A 6538-nucleotide genomic window follows, 5' to 3' on the forward strand; every position below is an offset into this window, starting at 1 on the left:
GGGGGGGCTGGAACTAGGGATTGAACTCAGGCCCTTGCACTTGCCAGGGAAGTGCTTATTCCACTGAGCCATCTTCCTGGCCCTGTTTTGTAATATTGAAAGAGGCTTTACTCTATCGTAGATCTATAAAAATATTTAGAAAATACAAGAACAAAACGGTTGCAATGTAGAATAATCCAATATATATTCACCATATAGTAGCTGCAGTGTTTTATTATCACTAATTCTACAGCAAACAATACTAATTATGATAATAACACTCAACTGAAGAGCAAATGGTAGCATCTTGGGGCAATCATGATACTAATTTCATATGGAATAAATTGACCTTATTTTCTATTTCTATAAAACTGGAAAGGCCTCTGTCTTCTCTTGGTACTTTCCACTCACTATATTTGAGCCTTTAAAAGTGTTATTGTTGGTTCACTACAAAGGTGTTAGATTTTCTTGAATTTTGAGTCTTTTGAAATTAAAAAAAAATCGTGTGTGTGTGTGTGTGTGTGTGTGTGTGTGCATTGGATGTCGGGAGATCACTATGAGTCATTGCTACCAACTAGAAGTAAATAAGGTGCCAGAAAATCAGAATTGATAATTAATAGCACAGATTTATGTAACAGCACAGCACAGATTATACTAAGGAAGAATTTAATTTCAATGCTTATTTTGTGGCTTGTTGCTGTCATGAGAATGCAATTTTATATTAATTTATTTATTGTCTTATCCATTTCCTTTCTATCTGTGATACCTTTTATCTCAGGGCACTTAACTGATCTGCCCACAAAGGAAATGAGAACAACTGAAGCAAGAGTTTCTATGGGGTATTCTAACAACGACAGTAAAAGCAAGGCTAGTTAACTATAAAGACCAGAAAACTGGCATCAACACTGAGGCCCATCTGAGAATCAGAGGAGAGCACAGCACATGTAGCAGGTTGTGAGCAGTCAGAGCTTCCCAGAACTGTTTGCAAATACACAGAAGGCCCATTGCCAGGAGAGAGAGAAAGCTTAAAGAAGTGGAAAGTTCTTTCTAATCTAAGGAATGCAGAGACTGGTGATGCTGCACACTCCAAATGGACCGGCGCACCCCCAGCAGGAGAAAAGCGCAGCTCCAACAGCAGTGCAGAACTCTGACGGTGTAACAACCTACATGTGAGGAAAACTAGCTCATGGCCACTGTACAGGGCTCTCAATCCTGGGATGTGTATGGTGGTAAAATTTTGTTTCCAAGCAATGAGGTACTTATCTTGTGTTGCAAACTCCTTTTCTTGTGTTTATTATTTCTTTTAGGCAAGCTTCCCACATTGAATCAAATCATATTCTATATTGAGTTTTTAGTGCAATCAATATAATGAACAAAGAAATCAAATTTTAATGAAATGGTCATGAGGATTATAATGATTTTATTAAAACTTTCTGCAACAAAGCTCTTAGCTATATTATTGTATGCTTCAGTTTTGTAAGCTAAGAGCTTTTATCTTAAAGTTAGCGATATGGTTTGCAGTCTGTTTTACACTATAATTTTTGCAACTAGCTACATGATCTTAAAAATGTATAAGCCCCAGTTAAAGCTTACTATATAAACTCATAACCCATGAAACTCATTTCCAAGTGGAATATATGTATTCTTTTAGTTTTTTAGAGAGTTAGCCAAATGCAGATTAATAATTATGCAATATAATAGTGTTTTGAGAAGATAAAACTATTTACTCTAAAATTCTGATGACACATTACTAATCAACCTTGCACCTAAGCAATTTTCAGCTTGCAATGCTGAAAAAGAGCAGATCACAGTAATAATAAAAAAACATAATTTATTTTATAAACCAGGTGTCAAAGTTCTACCTTTGAATTTAGTACTTCTGTAACCATGAATATACAGAAGCATATTAATTTGGTCACTCTCATTTTGTTTTTCTACATAGTGTAGTTAGTAGTACCTACATACTTCTGATAAGCCTATTTGCTTTTTTAAAAAAGTGTATTTGGTACAGGGTCTCACTATGCAGCTCAGACTCATAGTGATCCTCCTGTCTCAACCTCCCCAGCACTGGGATTACAGACATGGTGGGGCCTGGCCAGGCGTGGCATGTGGTGCCAGGGATTGAACCCTGGTCCCTGTTCTTACATGAGCAGGTGCTTAGTCGGCTGAGATATCTCACCTGCTGCCTGTATGCTTTTAAAGCACCCCCTGAGAGCTTTGCCTGGCTACATCACTTGACTTTATTGGTGAAACCTGAAGATAAGGGTGGGGGAAAATGTACCCTTTGTACCCTTTGATTGAAACTTACCTCTTTACATAGATTTTGATAATTTCAAAGAAAGAATTTTTTTATTTGTGAATAACACAAGAAAAGACTATATTTTCCCTGTAAAAATAATGTATTTTTCTTATTTTACAAGTCAAGCAACAATAAAAAAATTGTATGACTTCCTACAGATTAGGGAGCTGTAGTATTTTCTGAGTGATTCCACACTAGGGGAGTAAAGAGAGTCCTTTATGCAATTATTGTTCAATTTCTAAAATTTTACTTAACTGAGTATTACTGATTGATTGTAAACTAAAAATAAAAGCACTAACATATATTGAAATTTAGTCTTTAACAAATGGATTCCTAAAGTTTCAGTGTCATAAATATTGTATTATTCAATAAGTCAATAAAACTTCTGTAAGAACAGAATTTGTATCTCTAATGATCCCTAGTTATTTTTTTTCACCATAAAAGATAAAACACACACTTGGAGCCATATATATTTCATCAAGTCTGTCATGAATTGATCACAGATTAAGATTAGAAATCCCAAATTGATGGAATGGAAATACATCAAAAAACTTCAACAAATGTGTGTATGTCACTATTGTTAGTCTAATAGTCTTCGTTTTTCTTCTCTCTTTACATAATCAAGATAATTTCCTGAAAGTAAACAATTGCATTCAGAAAGTCATTCTGCTCTTCGTATTTATGTATTGTCCAATGGACGGGCTGTCATGATTTTCATTACACATGCCAGCAAGATGCAAGCTGTAGCTGAATTCTCACTTGAAACAAGATTTCCTGAACACCTTAAAACCTAGTTAGTGCCTATTGGAAAGCAAGCTCACTCTTCCCATACACTCCCTAGACTCAGTGAGTAACAAAATAAAAAGTCCTTTAGCCAACTTCATATCAAAAAAGGAAAAGGTGAAATCAATGGAACAATAAAAACTGCAATCTCTTTCTGTCACATTTTATGACCTCATCACCAACAGACTCCACAAGGTCATCACTCCTTGTATTGGTCAGTTAACGGTCTGGGCACAATCGCTGCTACCTTTGAACTGGAACTTTTTCTTTTGCAATATTGTCTTTTGTTTGTTTTATTGGATGCTACTCCCTCCCCCTTTCTGGTTAAAATGAACCTGAAAGAAGAAAGCTATCATAGAATGCAATAAAACCATGAAAGAAAGATACACGAGGCTTTCCACTGCCGTCCCTCCAGATGGCTTCTCTTGTCCAGCCATGTTGATTCTCTACTGCAGTAGTTCACTCAGATGTCAGTCAAAAAGAAGTGCATGCTCCCACATAGTGCTGATCACAGTCACCACAATTTCTGCTCTGGTTACTTGAGCTACACAAGAAAGCAAATTATTTTTCTATGTATCAGAAATAAATACTCTAATATATGGGAAAGATGGTGCAGAAATAGAAAAGCCTTCTGCAATAAGGAACATATTTTAGAATGAAAATACCAGGAAAACTTATTTTATTTTTGTCTAACATTGATGTACTTGATTATAATCGCTGGTCTTATTTTAATGTGCCATAGCAAAGAATATTGTGTGTGTGTTTTGGGGGGTACTAATGTATGTGTTTATTGTAGTATTGAGTTTGAGTTTTATGGAAACTTTAGAAATTTCTTTTCACAAAATTTTGGAAATTTACGTAGGAATACTATGGTTAGTCATAACTATGATTTTTTTTCAGTATCATATTATCAATGAAGGATTTTTACGATGGACTATATCTCCAGGGTGCTTTTTTTAATTTTTCATTTTGAGACAGTGTCTTTCTGACTTCTTTGTCCAGGCTGGACTCAAAATATCTCAGTGTCTCTGCCTTAGACTCCCAATGCTCTGAGATTACAGTTCACCCTGTTTGACAAAAAGATAAAGATTTCACTCACATTAATCTCCTTTATTTATTTATTGCTCATTTCAATATCTACCCTAGGGCTTTTTATTTCTTCTTCTAAGTCCCTCTTCTACCTGTACTCAGATAATTATTCTCACCATCATATTTTGTCTTCAAATTTTAGCAAAGAAATCCTTTCCCTCTTGACATAATACAATCTTGTGTCTCATTTATCATTTGTAACTTCTACATAATCTTGAAACTCTTCCATTCTCCATTTACCTCAGGATCGACATGTCATGTAAACATTTTCTGGTCTCCAGAAAGTTTGTCAACTCCAGTTCACAGTCTTTGCACCATCATGCCCATCGATTTCCTATTTGAATTCCTTAGCAACCATTTTTCTTGTATGTCTGCTCATAGCTGTCATAGGCTAATAACTCAGCCACTTCTCTTAGTCCCTTGAGTTTGTTTCTATGTGGGTATAGTTGTGCTTTCCACTTTTAGCCTTCATTCTGAAATTTATACACACTTATGAACAACTCATATGCTGCACTTGTTACACAGCTTTTTCCACTATATAATGGTAAGCTCTGCCTTTACTTGTTGCTCCAATTTGGAGCTTCAATGTCCCTAGAGTCCCATTTGTTGAAGAATTGTTTCCAGGCTGTTGCTAAGGGGAGGTAGTAAAATCACTTTAAGGTGGCTTTTTGAGAGTTCCTTAGGTCACTAGAAGCATGCCTTTCAAGGGAACAATGTGAGCCTGGTGTCGCGTTTGTAACGAGATATCCCTGAAAGCTTCGGGCACTCATAAGTGGAGTCTGAGTTGTGAATGGAGATGGGTGTGTGATATTTACCAGTGGATTAACCTACTGAAGTTTTCATAGTTGAGTGTCATACTGGAAGGTGATGCCTAGTTGGAGGAGGTGGGCCACTGGGGGCAAGCTATTCTTTGATCGCACTCTGCTTTCTGCTGACATGAGATGAACCATTTTTCCTCTTCTATGTTCTCCTGCCATACCAGATGACTGTGAACTGAAATCTCTACAAACTGTAAACCAAAATACGTGCTTCCTTCTTATTCTTGTAGATGGTGCGTATCATGTTCCATCAGAGAAGATAATGATGTGAACTAGGTTTATGTTTCTTCCTTTCTTGCTCTCCCTGTCTCTCATTCTCATTCCTCTTGTGATGACCCCTTACTCTATCTCACTTACCTGCCACTGATCTTCAGTGCTACCAACGGAGACCTAAACCAATGAGGTATGAGCTAGATACCTTATTTTACTTTATTAACTTCTTATCTCATGTATTAAAATGTACAAAAGGTTACTAACACACATCTTAGGCACCAGGTCTTAAGTCCAAAATGCATTCCCTTCAAAATCATAAACACTAGCTCATGTGTGTAGCTTCCCATTGTTCTTGCCTCTTATACTGAATCCCAGCACACTTCTCCCTAGCCCTTCAGATAAAAATACTTTATCCCTTTTGGAGCTGAGCTCAGATTTCAGCACTTCCTTAATTATTACATAACACTAGACAAGATACGTAGGCTCTTAAATTTTTGGTTTTCTCATTGGTAAATTGAGTAATAGATTATTGTTTATTTCAAATAATATATTTAAATGCTTAGAAAACTACCTGGCATGCCACTTATTGTGAACTGCTTGTGAATTGGATATAACACGCTTGTTTAGGAGAAGAGTCCTATGAAGACACATTTGTGTCCCAGATTGCAATGCTGCAAATGGAAGCAAATACCACAGTGTTACACAGGACTCTGTTGGAGAAATGGAACAGCCAAGGGTCAGCAACAGAAGACCCAACATTTTGTATATAGTCACCACTTTAGAAAGAGATTTGCAGAGCCCAGGTTGAATACATTCTGCAGGGTGGACAGCTCCTTAATTTTAACCATTAATATGTCACCATTTTAGAGTCTGAATGGAGAGACATATCTGGTAAGTAATTGTATAGATGGAGGAACTGGCAATGAGCAGTTCTTTCAAGTTTAGGTATAAGGAAAATTTTCTAAGAAAAATCTAGCATTTCAGACCGTAAGAAATTATAAATTCAAACTTCTAGGAAGAAGGTACATCTTGGTTTTAATTAAAAATAATCATCTTAATTCAGACTTTCCTGATAGAGAAGAAAAAATCTTCTCTGCCATTGGTCATATTATAGGAATTTGACATGCTGGGGCTAGTCACACCAGAAAACTTCTCATTGTTTTATGAGAAATATTTAATGAGGAATGTTGATACAGCATTGGAAGTAATTTCTATGGAATAATAGTATAAGTAAGTTAAGCTACATCTTTCTGTTAGAAAATATCCAGACAGGCGCTTATTCTACTGAGCTATCTCCCTAGCATCTTGAGCTATGAATGACTACTACAAAGACAACAATATGCATGTATTAATTGTA

This window comes from Octodon degus, unplaced genomic scaffold (assembly GCF_000260255.1).
Source record: "Octodon degus isolate 3935 unplaced genomic scaffold, OctDeg1.0 scaffold00099, whole genome shotgun sequence".
NCBI classification, from domain to species: Eukaryota; Metazoa; Chordata; class Mammalia; order Rodentia; family Octodontidae; genus Octodon; species Octodon degus.